The sequence below is a fragment of the Erithacus rubecula genome (assembly GCF_903797595.1).
Source record: "Erithacus rubecula genome assembly, chromosome: 9".
In the NCBI taxonomy this organism is placed as follows: Eukaryota; Metazoa; Chordata; class Aves; order Passeriformes; family Muscicapidae; genus Erithacus; species Erithacus rubecula.
The window spans coordinates 15,313,575-15,332,432 of NC_136660.1; the positions used below are offsets into that span (position 1 = coordinate 15,313,575).

At 39.7% G+C, this 18,858-nt stretch overlaps 1 protein-coding gene across 7 annotated transcripts in view; it reads left to right on the forward strand.

Moving 5' to 3' along the window:
* Positions 1–9,539: 9,539 nt before the first annotated feature.
* PPP3CB (protein phosphatase 3 catalytic subunit beta) overlaps positions 9,540–18,858 on the forward strand; it is a 46,378-nt gene continuing 37,059 nt past the window's right edge. For 3 of the 7 annotated variants that reach the window (XR_013775163.1, XM_079312831.1, XM_079312833.1), the window contains exon 1: positions 9,540–9,960. The gene's annotated coding sequence lies outside the window, so the exon portion shown is untranslated. The remainder of the gene's footprint in view (positions 9,961–18,858) is intronic. The other 4 variants (XM_079312834.1, XM_079312832.1, XM_079312835.1 and 1 more) reach the window with 2 other exon arrangements.

Consider the following 18,858-nt stretch of genomic DNA (forward strand, 5'->3'; position numbering starts at 1 on the left):
CCTGTCTGTGTTTGAGCTTTCTTTTCTGTTTAGCATTACTTTTCAGTTGGCTGGAAACTTCTGATTGATTTTCTTATACAAGAGCAAACATGAGTAAGTTGTTTATTCTAGTTCATTAACAAAGTTTCTCTAATAAAAACTTAGATTTGAGGACATGCCTAATTTTGACTCAGGACTTGATGTGTTTCATTACTACTCAGCACTTAAATTTTTCCTCATAATGGAGAGTAATTAAGTGTCCTTCAAAAAGTATTTTGAGGCTGACTTCTTGTTTAAAGGAAAATTACTGCATCTATGCAGGATGGTAGTATATGCAGATACACAGAAAAATTATTAGAAATTTTTGGTGTGGTGATAAGTGTCATTTCAATCACACTTGCACTCCTCCTGCAGATGCTTTCAGGTGTGGTGGTTACAGTGTTGAGAAGCATGGGAGGTTCTGTTCCATGCTTGTCCTGGTTCTGTTGGAGCAGAGCTGGATTTGTGGTGGTGGAAGGGCTGCCCTGTCCCTGCCCTGTCATTCACAGTGTTCCTGCTCAGTGACTCACGGAGCTTTGCTCTCATTTCATGCTTGGCTTAATGGAATCCCATCAGTTGTTGCTGTTTAGCCTGAGATTGAGCCTCGTTCGTTTCAGTTAGTGTTATTGGCCACTTTCTTGTTTCTAAATACTCACTATTTCTTCTGTTATTGTTGCAGTCTCCAGTAATTACATTTTACATTTGGAATTATATTGCACACTTCTTTGTACTTAACTGCCCCACTAGCAGTGTTTCCTAGAACAAAGCACTTTGCACTCTGTTCTCCCACCCCTCTATTCTTAAAAAATCCTCATGACTTTTGACTTTTTTACATAAGGATTTTGCCAGCTTCATAATATGAAACTTCAGTAGTGCTAAGTTTCTAAATGTGAACAAATAAAGTTTATATTTTACTTGAAACAACTGTTTGATTCAGGTTTCCCAGCAGATACAGAATTATTAGTCTGTCATGGCATAGCTGTCTCTGTTTTCAGCTTTTTGATACTTTCAGTGGTTGGTGAAAGCTGCAGTAGCCCCAGGATGGAAATGAGGACATGGATAAGTATTTGACACTTTGCTAGACTACAACTGTAAAAAATTCAGGTTGCAGACTGAGACTTAACAGTCTTGATAATCTAAAAAAACAAAATGCCAAAGTAAAGTATGAAGTCATCACTTCAAGAATCAGTATAAAATTGCAGCTGAAGACAACGTGCATGCTTAGCTTTCTTTTGTCCTAGCAACGAGGAAAGAATGGAAGTATGCTTATATAAAGCTCTGCAGAATAATTCTGAGTTGATGCAATTTATTAAAATAATCAGTAGTAACCAAGTGGATTTTTAAAAAGAACTGTTGTGTTTATTCCATTACAGTTCTAGCTACCAGGTTTCAAAAAACTGGTTTTTGAATGTCTTTTGTATATAAGTTGCTTTCTATGAAGTTAACCAGAGGCCTGAAGAGCTAGGTCCATACCAGCTCTTCTGAAGAGAAACAAACTGAACTACATTCAGCAATATATTTAACATGGAAGAAAACATGAGACTGGAAAAATACTGTTACTTCAGCTTCAGTTTGTGCCTGCAAATTTTAGTAAGGTCAGTAAGATAATATTTACTTTGTAATTCATTTGACTAACTTGTCTTTTCTGTGATATTTATACCCTACAAAAATCAATTACGTAGTAGTTTAATAGCTTGTTAAAGTTCACTGTTGCCTATAGGAATGGTGAGGAGGGAGTTCCCACAAGAATTCAGCAGCTATTTAGAATTCTTAAGAGTTAACAGTTGTTGTAAGAGTTGTAAAGCTTTGATGCAGTATAACCTTTTCTTTGTCCCTGGCTGAAGAGTATGTTATTGGATAGAATTAAATTAAAATAATGCCATGCACACTTAAATTCACCTTTTAAAAATAATTTAATGTCAGATTTCCTACAAATAAAATTCTCATTCCCTGTATTTCTGTGATTTGTCATTGTGTTTGTAATATGCTTTTATACCTGTGTAGGGAGCAAAAGAGGGCAATAATAAAATGAAAAGTAACTTGGTGTCCTAGCAGTAGCAAAATTATGTATGATCCTCTTGTGTTTGGAAAAGGAACTGCCTAGCACAGTTCCTTCTCTCAAAGGCAACCAGGTTTGTACCTGCAGTTTGTGGAAATCATATTCAGACCTGCTGAGCAGCACATGTGCTCAAATAGAGTGTGCAGCACTTGAGAGTTAACCAAAATTTGCTCTGCTTTAGAGAAGGGAAGTGGCTGTTTCTTTTTAAGAAAGGCTACTGCACCCACATTAAGGGGAATTTGGGAAGAAGGAAGGAGCTGTCTTACTGATGATTTCCCCTGCTTGCTAACGTTGCTGGGATGGACTTTCCCAGGGTAGGACATAAAAAGTGCAGGCAGGATTCCAGAACACTGGAATTCATGCAGATTTTGCATCTAATGTCAGGAATCTGCATCTAATGTAGGGAGAGGTGTAGGGAGAAGAGAAGGAGGAAAGCGAAGGAAAGGGTGGATTGGAATAGGAAAGAACAGATGGATAGGTGAAAAAGGCAAAATGAAAGGAAATGTGTGCATATCTTTGCTCAGATGTCTCTTTTCAAGGAACTCAGTGATCAGTCTAAATTTTCCTTCCTTCTTTCAGTGAATAGATTCCTGTACAGAGATGGTCCTCAGCAGCAATGGGGTGCTGAAGCTTTTGAGAAGGGAAGATGACTGATGGAGAGAGTAGGCAGTGTTCTTTGTGGCAGTCTGGTTATGTTCCTGCTGTGGCAAATGAAACTGCAGAAACACTTATGTACTGCTGCTATATGTATAAATTGACATTGGACAAACAGTGTAGGTTAAGTCAGTGTTTGTGCCACCTTAGGCAAGGATAAAAATGTGCTTGGGATTTACAAACACCTCACTCAAGTTAGGTATATTCTGGTAGGTACTGTGTTCCTGCCTCCTGTTCAGTGCTGTGACTGGTAAAAAGCAAAAGTATATTTTCATCCATCTGTGCTAGCTGCCTCTAGCATTTTCTGCATAGTCCAGAATCTTTTCACATCTAGTTACATATCTGTAAGGCTATTTTAAGGCTAATTCTTCACTATTACTGTCGCTGATGGAATTACCTTTAAAGTTTCAGAAAATGTTTTAGAAAAAACATTTTAGATCAATTATATTTTAATTCTTTTCCTATATGCATCATTCTTCTAGTTCATTGAATGATTTTTTTTTCATCCTTTAAAACCGAAGCAATATAACTTGGAAATGTTTTTAAGATTAGTTTTTTGTTAATAGAAAAATACTAAAACCAGCTATACAGTCACTTGAGAGCACTGATATTTTCACTAGCAAGTTTGTGGAGGCAGATGCAAATGGAAGAGTTCTGTTGAAGAAACACAAACTTCCTTATTGGCATCAATAGTATTGTTTTATTATTAGTTCTTTAGTGAGTAAACACTGAATATACTCATGAATAAGAAGGTCAAGTGTCTGTTTGTAAACTAACTTACATTAGGTTTGTTGAAGGAGGATTATCTTAAGTTTTGGCTGGCCTAGTCCCAGATGATTCACCAGTTAGTCACAGGCTTGAAAGTTTTATGTGTATATATATCACTAATCAAAAGAGTTCTAAATGGGAACACATGAGAAAAGTGAGTACAATAAACTGTACTTCAGTAATAACCGTAAGACTCATTGCATGTTGCTAATTTTTAGTTTAACTTCTTTACTACTCAGACAAAATTATTGGGATGGCAGTTTAGGGTTATCTATCATTACAGGGTTTTACTCAAAATTCATACTAGTCAATGTGACTGTCAATTGAGGGAGCTTCAAGTATAGAACTCTTGCTGCTTACAAAAAAACCCCCAGCTATTCAAGGTTGTCTTAAATTGCTGAAAGTACCTTAAAGCACGAGCATGTTAACAGACAGTATCTCTGTGAAGGTTCAGACTGACTTTTGTTTAAGGTCTAAATATGTAAATCAAATGGAAGTTAATATACTACACTTAACTCAGGTACAAGTTTTCAGAAATCGGGTATGTATTTTAAAGTACATTTAAAAAGAACCAATTGTTCATGGCGCTCTGTATTAATTGCCTAATAGGATGAAATAATGCATATTTTCTTTTTTTTTTTTCTTTTGGTAAATCAATTATTTTCTCTCAATTAGTTTCTCCAGGTAGAAAAACTCATTTGACATAAAACAACCATTTCAGTGCTGTAGACTGGTTTTGGATAACTGCCCTTAGAGGTGTAAAAGAAGCTCTTTAATGTAGCAGATGCATGAAGCAGGTTTTGACACCATGCTCATCTGAAGAGAGAGAAGAAGGTATGTGTGTGGGAGTCTTGACTGATCACTAAGCTACTGATTTGAACACAAGGTTGTAATTCGTGGGAAGAGCTCAGTGATACAGATGAGAAAATAAAATTGGAATGACTTCTCATGGAATGACTGCATGGCGGGTTGGGGGGAAGCCCACATCTCTCCAAGTGGTTTCAGAATTGTCTATTAGCATACAAATTTACTGGGACAAAATATGTAGTGGTAGAGCTTCTAAATGTTTATGTGGCTTATTTTAATACATCCTTGAGATGTCCTTTTCTGCATTCATTTTTTGTGACCTCAGGGTTGCCTGGTTATGAAAGTAATTTTTTGTTCAACCCTTTATTCAACGCCTATTCAATCCTAATGTAACAGTTAATTCTTATTAGTAGTTCATGGTGTTTGGTCTCAGGAACTTGGGAAAGGGATGCAGAGAAGTAAGCTGAAGGCATGGTTGCACTTGCACCATGTCATGATAGATAGATGTGTTTGTGAGAAGAATGCATGAACTCTTCAGCAACTGAGTTGTCCTACCTGCTTTTTGTGGGTTTGTTGCCCCAACACTTTCCTGTAAAATTAATTAATGTGATTTCTCTGATCTGTAGGACATAGTGTTCATGGATCAACAAAGTTTAAAGAAATTGTAAAATGTATCCCACCGTTTTCTATCAGTTCCTGTTACAGAGCAGGAGTAAGTTTGGGGGGTTTTTGGAAGGTCCTATACGTAGGCCTGCTTACCTTGAGTACTTTGTCAGTTAAGTCTCTTGCTTGTGGAGGCGCTGAGGAAACGAGAGAACACAAAGGAGGGCAGCAAAAAGCAGAGTGAACTCAATTTTTAGAGTGAGTAGAGGTGACTATTAATAGTCTATTAATATCATTAAGGTAGTAAGATAAATGAAGAGAGGGAATTGGTTGGTCTCAGATGGTAGGAGAAAGAGCAATTGCTTAAGGCTAAGGAAGGAAGAGTTTGAACTAGATAATAAGGGCAGGGGAAGGAATGCTTTAAGCAGAGAAAATGATGTTTTGAGGAACCTAAGGAAGAGTTTGAGGTACCATCACTGCAGAGGTGTGAAATTCAAATCAGATATATGCCTTGGTGGGGTTTGGTATGTAAAAGTTACCTACAATTCTGGAGTCAGGTTGGGATGCTTTAGCCTGTTTTTTACAGTTTTTATATGATGCAAATAATGCCTGTGGCCTTAACTAGCTTTTTAAAGGTAGTCTGTACTTCCTCAGCCTGTTCACAGAGTTTCTCAGACAATGAGGGAAATTTATGCAGGAAGGGAGTGGGACAGGATACACTGTAATAGTAAAGTAGCTTGTCATTTTTTACCAGCAACTATCTAGTAATTTGGTTTTGGATTTTCTCTTGAAGTCTCTGCAGCTTCTCAGTACTGGATGACATCGGAAGCTGGAGTATTACAGTGATAATGACTTCATAATGCTGGAGAAAATGGCTTAAGACAATGCTTTCAGTCTTTGTGAAAAATGCCTGTGTTACAGATAATATGGTTTGTTATAAAATAGCTGACTTGGTACAGCAAGGTAACCTTGCACCCTCTTAAAAAGAAAATATTCAAGTATTGATATTGAAACTCAATAGCAGCAGTATGGTAAGATATATTTAAAATAATTTGTGCCTTGTTTTGAGGCAGTCCTACAGTTCACACCAACCTCAGTATCATTTCTGCCATTTATGAAAGAACAGCTTCAAACAGTCACCAGAGAGAGTCAATGAAATGGAACAACTTCTTAAAAGTTTTGTCTTTGTTACTCTCCTGCTCATATCACGTCTTCCCCTCTCAGACCTGGTTTATCTTTGCAAGATTTGTTCTGTGCATCTTTCTCTTGGGATCTGGAATATATCTCTCTCTCCTGTGAATCAATTTCCTTCTTAGTTTTCAAAAAAGTTCTTGTTGGGTAATTAGATGATTCTGGGACATTGTGCCAGATTTTAAGGTATGTCGCTGTTAGAGTCAGAAGAGTGTTCTGATATCTGCCCTGCTGCACGAGATGGCTATGAAATTTCACATGATCATTTTTATGTCTGACTTCTTTCTGCCTAAAATTCAACAAACAGCACTTGTCTACAGCAATGATTAACTAAAAAGTGGTTTCTACCTTGCAGCCCTCCATGGGAGGTATCAGAAAAGTGTGTTTATCATAGCACCTTTTTGTTTAAAGAGCTCTTGCATGCTGCTTCAGCAGGTATTGCTTTGAGATGGAGCAGAAGGAAATCAGGTGTCATCTGCATCCCAAATGGCCCCATTCCCCATGGTACACAAGAAGATGGATTGGTTTGGTTATTCCATGTGCTTCTCCTGCTGAACTGTTTCTTCATTATGAAAGCAGCTGTTCAGAAAGCAGTCCAGTGCTAGCAGATAGGTAATGGTTTGGAATATCCCATCAGAAGAGAAATCTATCAGAATCTTTTTTTCTCTTTCTTCCTTTTTTTTCTTTTTTCTTTTTATTTTTTCTTTTTTTTTTTTTTTTTTTCTTTTTTCATTCTTTTTTTTCTTTTTCCTTTCTCTTTTTTTCAATGTGTAGAATGGAATAGCCACTTGGTGGCAAAGCTGAACAGGAAGTAAAACATCACTCTGCTTTTCAGATTTGTCTGGCACTTGTGGGAATCTCACAGGATTATAAAGGCACATTGCCTTCTATCTGCAAGGTTGTATTTGTTTGTACTTGTGTTCCTAAGTTCCTACAATCTTAATGCTATTTGTGGTGCTGGTGGGAGATGTTTCTTTGCCTTTGCCATGAGGTAAATTGGGACAATGTGAATGTCCCTTCCAGAGTTGGTAGCAGATTTAGAGACAATACCACATGGAAAAGCTTCAATGACAAGATAAAGGGCTTAGGGAGAGAGGCAACTGCATATTTCTGCCTAATAAATATTTTTATATTGTCCTGATGAGAACTGCACATGCTCAGCACTTTAATGAGGTAATATATAATGTCAGAAAAATAACAAAAAAATGCTAAGGTAACTGCTAGCCAATTTCTTTTTCTAGCTGTTATCAATAAAAATTGTAAAATAATTATTTTAAGTGTTTTTAGGATGTGTGATTTGTAGGGAGACAAAATACCATTTTTCATACCAAACCTGATGTATTGGGAGTGCAAACCCAAGAAGATTTCATCCATATGAGCCTTTTCTTCAGGTAATTGCTGGATGTAACTGAAAGTATTTCAGCATGCATGACACTAGGTGTGCTGCCTAGAAGCTGATAATGTCCCCTCTGGCACAGTATCATAATAATATTACACTGTGATTTTTCCTCAATGAGCATTCTGAATGCATCAGCCCCTTTTACTTCACACAGGGAATATGGCTGCAGGCTCCTGGGAAAAGAGAACAATTCAAATAAGGCATCTCTCTTCAAACTGCACTTCAGGTGAGGTCAAGAGGAGATTCCTGACAACACTCAGCAAGGTCTCTAGCTTCCTGTATGTCTGCAAATGTTTGGACAAATGAATTTCTATATAATATGGGTCTCTGCTGTTTTATGCTGTCAGAAATTCAAACTGCAATTATTACTGGGCTCCTCTTCATTTTAAATGCAAGACTGAATTCATTCCCCCTGCTTCTTGTTTCAGCAGATCTCCTTTAAGCTAAAATCAGTAGGAGAAACATTTACTTACTGCCCTTCTTGTCCTGTGCTCTGCCTACATACTCATCCTTGATACACAATTGATACACATTGCTATTGAAGGAAATGAGCTTTCGTCTTATTTAAAAACCAGTCATTTTAAATTGATTTTACAATGATAGACATTTGCAGAACATAAGATATAAAGTAGTAATTCCTACTTCTGGAAAGCTTCGCAATTTAATAAAAAAATATTTTTTCCATGATACTGTGAAGTATCCCAGCATTTTTGCCTGCATGCATGTTTTACTTGCATGCATGGAATTACTAGAGTTCTGTTTTTCCAAAACTTCGGAGTCTTGCAAGTGATTAATACCCTAAGGTTTATAATTATTATTCCCTTAAATTTTTCATTTGCTTTCTTGAATGTTTTTATGTGATGTTTCACTCAAAGTTTCTTGCTTGTACTTGCCACTCTCTTGGCTGTAAAATTAAAAAAGCAAGGTTAACCCCAGCACTTGTGTAACTTGTCAATTTCAATGTCTTTTTGCTTAAGCCAAAGAGCTTTTTATGTTCAGCCTAGCAGATCCTCACCTCAGATGTCATCTTTTTGCCTTGGACCTGAATGGGGCAAGAACCAAATCCTTGCTGAAAACCAGTACTTCTGAATGGCTTTTCTTTCTTAAGTTCCTGGTTTATCGTATGGAATAGATTGCACAGCTCAGTACACACAATGCATATGAGTTTCATTGTTAGCTGGGATGCAAAGCAGCAACTCCTTTAGATAACTGTTTAATCAAATACAGTATATATGTGTATGTTTAGATGTTTGCTAGATCTGGCTGGTATGTCAGCTAATATTTAAGTGATGCCAAATCTGAAGATTGTCAGTTGGCTGATTGTTGTTTGGGTTTGGTTTGCTTTGTTTGTGTGCTTTGTGGGTTTTGTTTGGTTTAAACACAGCTCATTTCTGTGATCTCAAGTACAGTGCCAGTTCTATGGCCAGCCTCCACTGGTACAACTGAGACGACAATAAATCAGAGGAGAGGGGATGAGATCAGTTGCTACGAAGGAGAACAGGAACTCCTTAGCTTTTTTCATCAGCAAAGTTAATTTAATATGACCATATTACCTTAGATGTAGGAGAGTTGTATCAACATTTTGGCCAAGGCAAAGCCCTGTCTTACGCCCTGGACCTACTGCTCTGCACAACACTTGCATGGTCTATGTAGAACATAAGGGCTGCGCTGTGCTGCCTTTGCCCAGACCGGGCCGTGCTGCAGAGCCTCTGCCCCCGTCACCCTGCGCAGCTCTGGGGGATGAGGGGGCAACGGCGGGCCGTACATGCTCCTTGATCCACTTCTCCTGACAGGTGAGACGCTGGGCCGCTCGCTCTGCGCTGGTTCCCGGGGGCAGTGCGGGCTTGGCTCCCACAGCACGGCTCTCCCGGCGCCGCCGCCGCCGCTCCCGGGGCGGCCCCACGGAGCTCTCCATGGTGGCCGCCGGCCCTCCCCCGCGCGGGGTCGCTGGGGGCCGGGCCATCCGCCGCACCGCCCCCTGAGCCCCAGCCCGGCGCCCGCCCGTCCCGGGGCGGGGGCGTTCCGGCCGCCTCGCCCGCCTCCCCTTGCTGTCCGGGAGGCGCCGGGCCGCATTCTCCGCCCCGCCCCGCGCCGTCGCCCCGGCTCGGGCGAGAGTCTCGCCGCGGTCCCGGTCGGGGCCGGGAGCTCCGCGCGCTCCCGCGGTGCCCGGCGGGCGGCGGCGCGGTGCATGCCGGGCCCGGGGCGGACCGTCCCCGCGCTGCGCCAGGAGCCGCGAGCCGCGCCCGCCGCCATGTTCCGCCGGGCCGCCGCCGCCCGGCGCCTGTAGCCGCCCCCGCCCGCCCCGCCGCGCCCCGCCAGCCGCCGGCGGAGGGGCGGACGAAGGCGCTGCCGCGCCCAGCAGCCGCCGCCGGAGCCCGGCAGCGCCCAGAGATGTCCGCCAAGGAGGGGAGCAAGGTGCTGCTGCTGACGCCCCACGCCACCAGCGAACGCGCCGTCAAGGGTGAGCGTCCCGCTGTCCCGCAGAGGGAACATGGCTGCGCGGCGCGGTGGGGCCGCGACCCCCGCCCGAGAGCCGGGGCCTGCCGGGACGCGGAGAGGCGGCCCGGCCGTGGTGAGCGGTGCCCTCCGTGTGCGGGCCGGGCTGCCCTGCCCTCAGGTGGGGCGGGAGGGCAGCTCGGCACCGTGCGGAGGCGTGGGACGCCCGCACGGGGGTGGGAGTACCCGGGGTCGGCTCTGCTGGAGCGGGGAGATGGAGCCGGGCGCGGGCGGGCCGTGAGGGCGGCGGGGCCGCGGGTGGAAGCGGTGGCCGCGGCCTGCGGGCCTGGCGCGTCCCGCCCAGATGCGCTGCCCGGAGCGTGTGCGGGGCTGAGCGGGCACCGCCGCGCCCCGGCTCTGCGGGGCTTTTCCGCTCTCTGCGCAGGGAGAGCCCTGGAACTGCAGGCGCTGCCAGCGCCGGGAAGAGCGAGTGGGAAGGTGCTGCCGCCCGTTCTATTGGCTGCTGTTCTCAGGTTCCAGTTCTGATGGAGAAAATTCACCTTGATCTATTTCTTTGTGGCCTACCTTAGAAATCTCGTGGGGAACCGTGGAAAGTCGAACGTTATACTTCTTAGGAAGTAAATTTTATAGTAGATACATTCATCTAAAACTGGGATGGTCTAGCAACCAAAATGGTACAAAATAGCTCTTTTCTCTGAACCACACGAAGTGTATCGTTTTAGTTTTTGTGAGGTGAATCATCCTTTGCAACCAGAGCATCCTGAATTATGTGTGTTAGACCTGAGTTAAGGGTAGAGCATAGGTAATGCTTCAAAGGATTCCTAGGTTGTGTTTGCTCAAGTTGCACATAATTTTATTTTGCTCCTAGTGGTTTTAATATTGCATTGTATTTGATGTCAATGTGGACAATTGTTATGGCAGGCCTGGTGTATACAAGCAGTCTGCTTTTAAGGTTGACATTCCTAGGAACACAGGGTCTGACTGAGTTCAGAGGGATGCAGATCTGGTTGTTTAACTTTTTATGTAACAGGAGGCCTGGAGAAATGAAAAGGATGCATTTGTCAGCGGGTGTTAATTAAAGCCTTGGAAACCCATATGATCTTTTGGATATTGGCATGTTTTCTAGTAAACTGGAAAGCTTTACTTGCAGTAAGTTGTTATTAATTTTGAATTGCTTAACCTGTTGATTTTTTTGAACAAATTGCAAGGGTAAAAGTAGAAAATGATAAAACCAGTCTATTGGAAACCTGTACTCCTTAGTGCTACTTAGATGTGTGGTGTTTAGACCTGCTGAATTTTTGCACGTTTACTTCAATTGTGGTAAGAAGTTCTTCAAACAATGTAGAAGAATTAATAGTAAGTGATTAGATACTTTATAATGCAGTGGAAAACCTGCTGATTTCCAATCACTTCATAATCATCCAGCTTTAATTAAATATTAAACGTGACCTGGGCATCTGGTTGTTTAAAATTGTAGTTAAGACTTGCTTCTTTCTAAACAGAATTACTGCCTGAGTTTGCATTGGTTCTTTGAGCCTGGGTGCTGGGATGCAGAGCTATTGTAAAGGTAATTGGTCTTGAAGGGCTCCATCTGCCATAATTACAACCAGTTCATATAGCAGCACTTTCTGGACCTTCTGGTCACCTGTCCTATCCATCCCTGTCTTGCTGAATCACTGGCTTCTGGAGAAAGCCTGGCCAGTTGTGCCAAGATGTCTGTGTTATTGATACGAAGGACAGGGTGGCTTGGTTTCTCCTCCCCCATTAGGTGCAGTGCAGTTGGAAATATTTTTTTTAGACAGTGACCCCAGACGAGCAAGATTGCAGGTTATGTCACTCTAAGTGGGAGTATCTATGCAATTTGTTGAAACCATGCTAAAATGTGAAAACTGTGTCACATCCCTCTTCACAAACAGATGCATTGCCTCTTGCATACCAAGAAACATTCACCATACTCTTTCCTATTATACAATGAATAGATCTTTTATAAAGTTTCAGACTCTTAAGAAAAGCCACAGAGCAAATGTAGTGGTGTTATGTGGTGTATCTGTGTATTGGTCCGTGTTTCAGCTTTCCTGCTCTCAATATACCCTTTCTTTTGGGGAGAAAATTTGAATTCAGGACCTAAAGGTTGCTGTTATTTTCATTGTTTGTCTTGATTTTATTCAAGATTTATTTCCTTCCTGTGTATCCCTTGAAGAGGGGGATAAAGGACAGAATCCATTACATTTCAGAGGCTGTGAGAAACTGAATTCTTTACCAGTTATAATATATGTTAGCAGAAATGGGCAAGAGATGCTCACCCAAGAAGAAATTGTTTGATTACTGTATCATCAGTAACTATTTTTTTTGTAATAAACTGTCCCCCTTCATATTTTAACTTGTATATTTAGCAGTTGATGGGAAGTACAAATATGTAGAGAAGTATCTCAACAGCTCTCAGATGTATTATGTCATATCAGGTAGATATATATAAAATAAACATAATAATAGATTTAAATATGCAGTCTAGCTGTGTTGTCTGGTATATCTTTCCAAGTATGAATTGTCTCATCAAAGGTCATTGATTGCTTTTAAAGTGTATAAAAAGCTCAAATTGTCTTTTATATGGCTTAGTTAAATTGCCTATGTAATTTGTACTTACAGAGTTTTCTGTAAATTAATGGTTAGCTGTGGAGCTGAAAAGATGTCTAAAGTCAGCTTTTGGCATTTGGTTCCCAAAAGTGTATTGTAATGGGGCTTTTGTTACTGCCTTTTTTTTCTTTTTTTCCCAAATAGGGATGAAAAAGTGTACCTGTTGTTCTGATTCACTGTTTTCTAAGGCACCCTCTCCATCTTTGAAAGATACTTAGTGTGTTTTACTGTCTTGTGGAACAAAGTAGTTCCCTTTGTTATATTCTGTCAAAATCTTTTTTCTATAAACTGCTCTAGATACTTAAATCTTGTATCTGGTTCTTTGGGTTTGCCTTTCTTTTTGGAGGATAATGGACTGACTTCAGTCAGCTCACCTCATCTTTCAGCATATGTGATTTTCAAACTTTAAATTTATCAATGTATCTTTCCTCCTGAAACGACTGTTTCACAGCTTGTAGTAAAGTACTTTTCCCTGGTTGTGAGGAAGAAGTACTTGGAAGCTCACCCTGCTGGAGTGGTCCTGAGCATGGCAGGGATGAGCCTTCATTGCCTTTTCTTTGAGGGCAAAGCATCAGGGCTTCTCTGACTCTCTTGTGGGTAGTTACACCCCAGAGTTGTACTTGGGAGTTCCAGTCCTCCAGCATTGCACTTTGTCATTACTGATGTGCAAAGGACATTAGTACTGTGGCTGTTGCTAGGCCTTGGGACGCAATCCACGGGACCTTGCCTTGCTGACCTAATGCTAAATTTGGAGATGATGTCTGTTCTTCTGAAAATGGAAAGATTTCAGTATTCCTTTGTTTTGGATAAAAGTCATGGTACAATCTGATTGGCAGACGGTCATTTAGATATTAAATGGAAGCTTATTGAAACAGCTCTTTAGAGAAACCCAAAGAAATGTACCTCATATCCCTGAGCAAACAGGCTCTTAAAATGAGGCTCTAATAGCTACTTTTGAACAATTATACCCATATAAGGAGAAAAAGAAATAATTGTAGTATTTAGATTTATAATTCAGAGTCTGGTTTTTAAAAAAGGTAAAGATTAAAAGTTGACAGGCAGCATGAAGCCTGTTTTAAAAATTTTGTAAAGCACTTAATGCTGCTGACCAGAAATTATTTTAAGATGATCCACAAAAGCAGCAGTGTGACAAGGGTATTAAAGGATCATATTAAAAAAGCCCAAAACTAAAAATCACAATTTTGTTTTGGGGGAGAGACAATGGAATGGAACTGAATTGTGACAAATAAGTGTTTGACTGGTCTTCTTTAGTTTCAGGGGATGTTTAGAGTGGATAAATCTTGAAATAACAACATCAAAATCCCCAAAAAACCACCAAAAAATGGAAGCCTGCTTCAATTTTAGTAGGGCAAATTGGCAGTTAAGGGCTGGGAAGATAAGGCTGGAGCACAAAACTCTGGCAGCTGCTCACATGTGTGCTTATGGTTTAAGGAACCAAGGACTCTTGCACATGAATCAGTTCTCACTGTTGAATGGATCAAAGAATTTTCTCATTGAAATGTATCAATGTATCAATGAAAGAAATGTTCCCAAAAAGTATCCCAAGATCAGAAGATATTTGTCTGGTGTCTCTAAAGGAGTTCTTCAGGGGTTTGGGTACAAAATTGTGGGTTTATTTTCCATAGCCTGGGGCATTACTCATCTTCTGAGTCTGAGAGATGGAGCATGGCAGCATTAAAAAAAAAATAAATAAAAAAAGATTTAACTGGACAGCTGTAGATCAGTAGGTTTAATTTAATCAGATTCATAGCACTTGTAAGAAAGTGTGGCCTAACTGTATCCCTGGGAAATACGTTATAGAGGAGTTGGTACAGTTATACAGGTCATCAAACTTCTAGAGATGCTTCAGTAAGGTCATAAAGAAGTTGTAGGAGATGCTCTTAAGAGAAAGACAGAGCAGACTCTACAAAGGACAAAACAGTGCTTTCTTTAAAGTTGAAGGCAGTAAACCTGGGAAAGAAGTATTAGGATCTGTATGGATAATATTCTGAAAATTTTAATGCAGTGGCAGTCAACGGGCCTGGTAAGAATTCAGGGAGTATTAGATGACCAAGAAAAAAGAGATTGCACCATCATGCCATTATGTGGATGTTGTGTTACATGTGCATCTTGAACAACAGCATGTAATTTTGTTCCATCTTCCTGTTTTTTTTCTTTATCTGAGGATATGTTCAGAGGCACAGAGTGGCTTTTGGGCAAGGTGGAATGACAAAGATGACAAGTCTCTGACTTGGAAAAGGAGTGGTTGAGTAAGGGATAGAGTTTGATATTTCTTACCTCATGAAGGGTATTTAGTGGAAAAGTTGAATAGGAAGCAACTGTGATTCTTATCTTCCTGTGTGAAGGAGAAATGCAGTACCATTCAAAACAGAAAATCTGAAATACCTTTTCATACAACAAGTAATTTGAATTGTAGAATTCGTAGCAATAAGGTGCAGTGGAATCAAAAACTATGAAAGTATCTCTCTAGAATCTGGACAACATAGTGGAAAACAGTTTTAGCAGTGGTCATAAACATGGTGGTCTGGATGAAACTCTAGAGAAAATCCATAAACCACCCTGTTTCCAAAACAGAGTATGCAGAGGGAAAGGTCTATGCATCCGTCATTGCCAGAAGTGCATATAAGCACTAAGTATCTTTTGGCGTAACACAATACTGCCATTTTAATGGCAGGAGTATCTTTTAATACTTTTCAAAGAAATAATTGTATTTTTCCTGTGAGGAACTTCCAGAAACATCAATCAAGTTAATTTAAAAACTACTCAGTATACAAGATGAATGAACACACCATGGCATACAAGATACATGCACAGTTTCATTTCAGATTTAAAATTCTATTCAACTTTTGAGACTGCAAGTACTTAAGTGAGGATGAAATAAATAGTACCTTCAGTGCTCTTGTGTGGTTTCAAGGTTTACAGGGCCATTTTTTCTTGCTTCTAGAATGCTGGCTAATGCAGCAGGAACCGTGCATTCAGAGAAACCTCGGGATAGTTTTGGTAATTTGCAAGAAACTGACTTTGCTGGATCTGTGCTTTCTTGCTTGAGGTGAATAGGGTAACTTGTGGGTTTTGTCAGCTTTTGATTGTAGCTTTCTGATTCCAGTAGATGCGGCTGTGTATTTGTGCTTATCTAGTATTTTCAAGGTTGCTGGTCCACAGACCATCTGCGATGCCTTTATGCTATTTCTTTTCAAATCTGTTCTGCAAGTGCAGAAGAATAATTGGATATAGTCTGTCCTCATAGCAGTTATGAGTGCTGCATCTTTTCCTTCCATAGAGATGTTGGCAGAGGTGTGAAAACTGCAGGCACAAACTGAAATATGTAAGTAGGTGTTAGGTTTTGTGATTCTTCTGAATTACAATACATAGACAGCAATGCATTTATAAAACCAGAAGACCGCAAAAGGTGACTAAATGACAGAAAAACCACAGACCATTTTGCTGTCAGTAATAAACTACTGAGAAAATGAAGGATGCTGGCCTGCCTTTTCACAGAGCACCAAGTTTGTATTGCTACATGATGGTGCTGCACTTGGTGGAGACAAACATTATATATACTGTTTCATGTATGCCTATCACCAAAGCAACACATTCTTTGCAAACAGAATGTCTGTGTTTAGTAACCTTAGTAATGTGAGGTGATATTTTATCTGTGAAATCAAAAACATTCTTGAAACAGAAAATGCAATCTGGGATATTGAGAAGGTTTTAACAGCCAAAACTAAATGCATGAAATATGCCATGGGCTTCTGATGATAGAGGAAAGATGGCTAATTTTCTTTCGTTGTCAGAGAAAAAGAATTATTCAAGTTTTTCAGTTGTATGTACTGAAACAGTTTTGCTTGTGAAAATGCAGTCCCTTGTACAGTTGCTCCCTGATGCTTTCTCTTACATTCGTCTAGGGGCTTTGATCTCATCTTGTTTCATGAGCCTGTTCCAACAGGGTGTCTCTTGATACAAGCCAGATTTAACTGAGGTTTTACAATGGGCATATATATCAGTGTGGTTTAAATTTACAGTATCTACATGTAAGATTTTATTAGCAGCTACTGTTGTATTTAGTTACTAGGCAATGTGAGATCTGCGTTGGGTCTGGAAGTAGCGTGTTTGTGTTAGTTGCCATATTGCACCTCTCAGCAGGATTATTATATTGGTTAAAGTGCCATTAATGTAGTTTTTCTCCTTTGAGCTTCTTACTACATCCTGGGAATTTATCCCTTCAATTTGGTTCTAGCCTTTGAATCTCCACAGCATGCTTTATTGTAAGGTATCAGTGTACCCAGAGGCTTGTAGAAAGTCAGTGTAGAACTAGGTTTAGAGGTTTTGCTTTCTATATTTCCTATTAATATTGCAGTATTAAGGAAAGGTGATTTTTTTCCTCTGTTAATGCATATTCAGTTAGTAATAAAAGGCCATCAAAGTATTTTCATTAACATGTCTCAGAAGCTATTCACTATTTTTTTCGTCAGCACTACTGTTTCCATTTTTTGATCAATATATTAAAATAGTATTATCTGTATGTATTTTTAAAGTGAAATTGAATAATTCTGACTAGTTAGCAATGGTTTGTTTTAGAAAATCTTGTCTTGGTTGTAAATCATGTGTTACATTTGTTATTAGCATCTGTACTTTTACTAGTAAGATATTGCAGTGTGTATTACTTTAGAGATTCATCTCCAGATAACTTTTCTCTTGTTTAGCTTGGCTGGGAATAGAAGAGGAGAATCCTTTAATGCCCAACACCATGTTATTTCCTTAGGGTAATTCCTCTTAATTACCATTCTGTTACAGTCCCAGAGCACAGGTTGTGCACAGACTTTGAAACATGGATTATATTTGTGTCTTGGAACAAACACATCATGCTGCAATTCTTTTTCCTTAGGCTATAACATTCTATGACTATTTCATCAAAGGTTTAATTAAACCCATTAGTTTGCAGAAATTGTCTACATGCTTCAAAAATCATCATCCTCAACCTATTAAAAACAGTTGTAATCTTTTTCAAAGCTATGCACTCTAATACAGTATCAACTTTTGCTGGAGCAAAAAGTAGAAAATTGAAAGAAACAGTTTTTCTAAAAAGTGTTAGCTTTATTTACTGGGTGATGCAGATAATGGCTAAAATCTTTAACCATATTTTATTCTGCCTTCTCTGAAAATTGTTCTGAGGAAATCCTTCTTGAGCAATGGAAATTACATGTCTTGTGTGAAAAGGATTTTGTTAAACTCTGAGCAACTACTTTGAAGATTTCATTTGTTCATGAGGCAAATATAACTTTGGAGATGCTTAATGGCTTCTCATACCACTGTTGTGGGTCTTGGACATTATGGATAACAAACTCTTGGATACAGAGTTTTAAATCTGAGTCTTCATAAGTATATTAATTCAAATAATTTAAGGCGAATCTTTACACTGGAATAAAACAGCTGGTTTTTTAGCCTCCCAGAGAATATAATTTGATGGACAAACTCAATGCTTTATTTGTTAGTAGATATAAGAACTTTATTGAGAGATGAAAATTTTATTTACCATGGACTTAAACCCCCTGAAATATCTGAACTGCCATAAGGAAGAGGTCTCAAATTCTGCAGCCTCTGGTAGTTGCAGTAAGTAGTGATTTGCACTTAAGAGAATGATAGCATTTTCTGCCACACCCTGCATCTACCCAAAAAAAAACCTCCAAAAAGAACAAAGCAGTAATTTTTCACCTAAATAGATCTGAACAGTACTAGGATTAATGAAGCACAGTTCTTACAAAACTGTGTATTGGAGGTGACTGACTTTGGTTCTGGGAAGATGTGTGAGATCTCTAATGCTATTGAAGGAATTAAAACTGGAGAAATCTTCTTTGTGAATTGTCTGGTCTCTCTTGAAGAGATGAGCTTAACTTTAAATTGCTGAGAGCAGTTGTGGGCCCACAAGTAGGGTATTGAAAGAAGTGGGGCAAGAAAGAGCCTAAAACTGATTAATATACAGATTGATATAAACTTCCAAATAATGTAAAAAATGACATTAAGAGAATCTGAAGGTTGGAAAGTTTGGTCAGAAAAACAGTGAATATTAGAACTGGTGTTTGCATAATCATAATTATGTGCTTTTAAAAATCCAATACATTTATTTTGTTGGAATTATTAATTTCTCTTATCAGAGCCAGATTTATGTTTTTAAACAATTGTGCATGGAACAGAAGTGATTGTCTTTTGATATCTTAGATAAATTAAGTTTATTAACATTTGGACTACA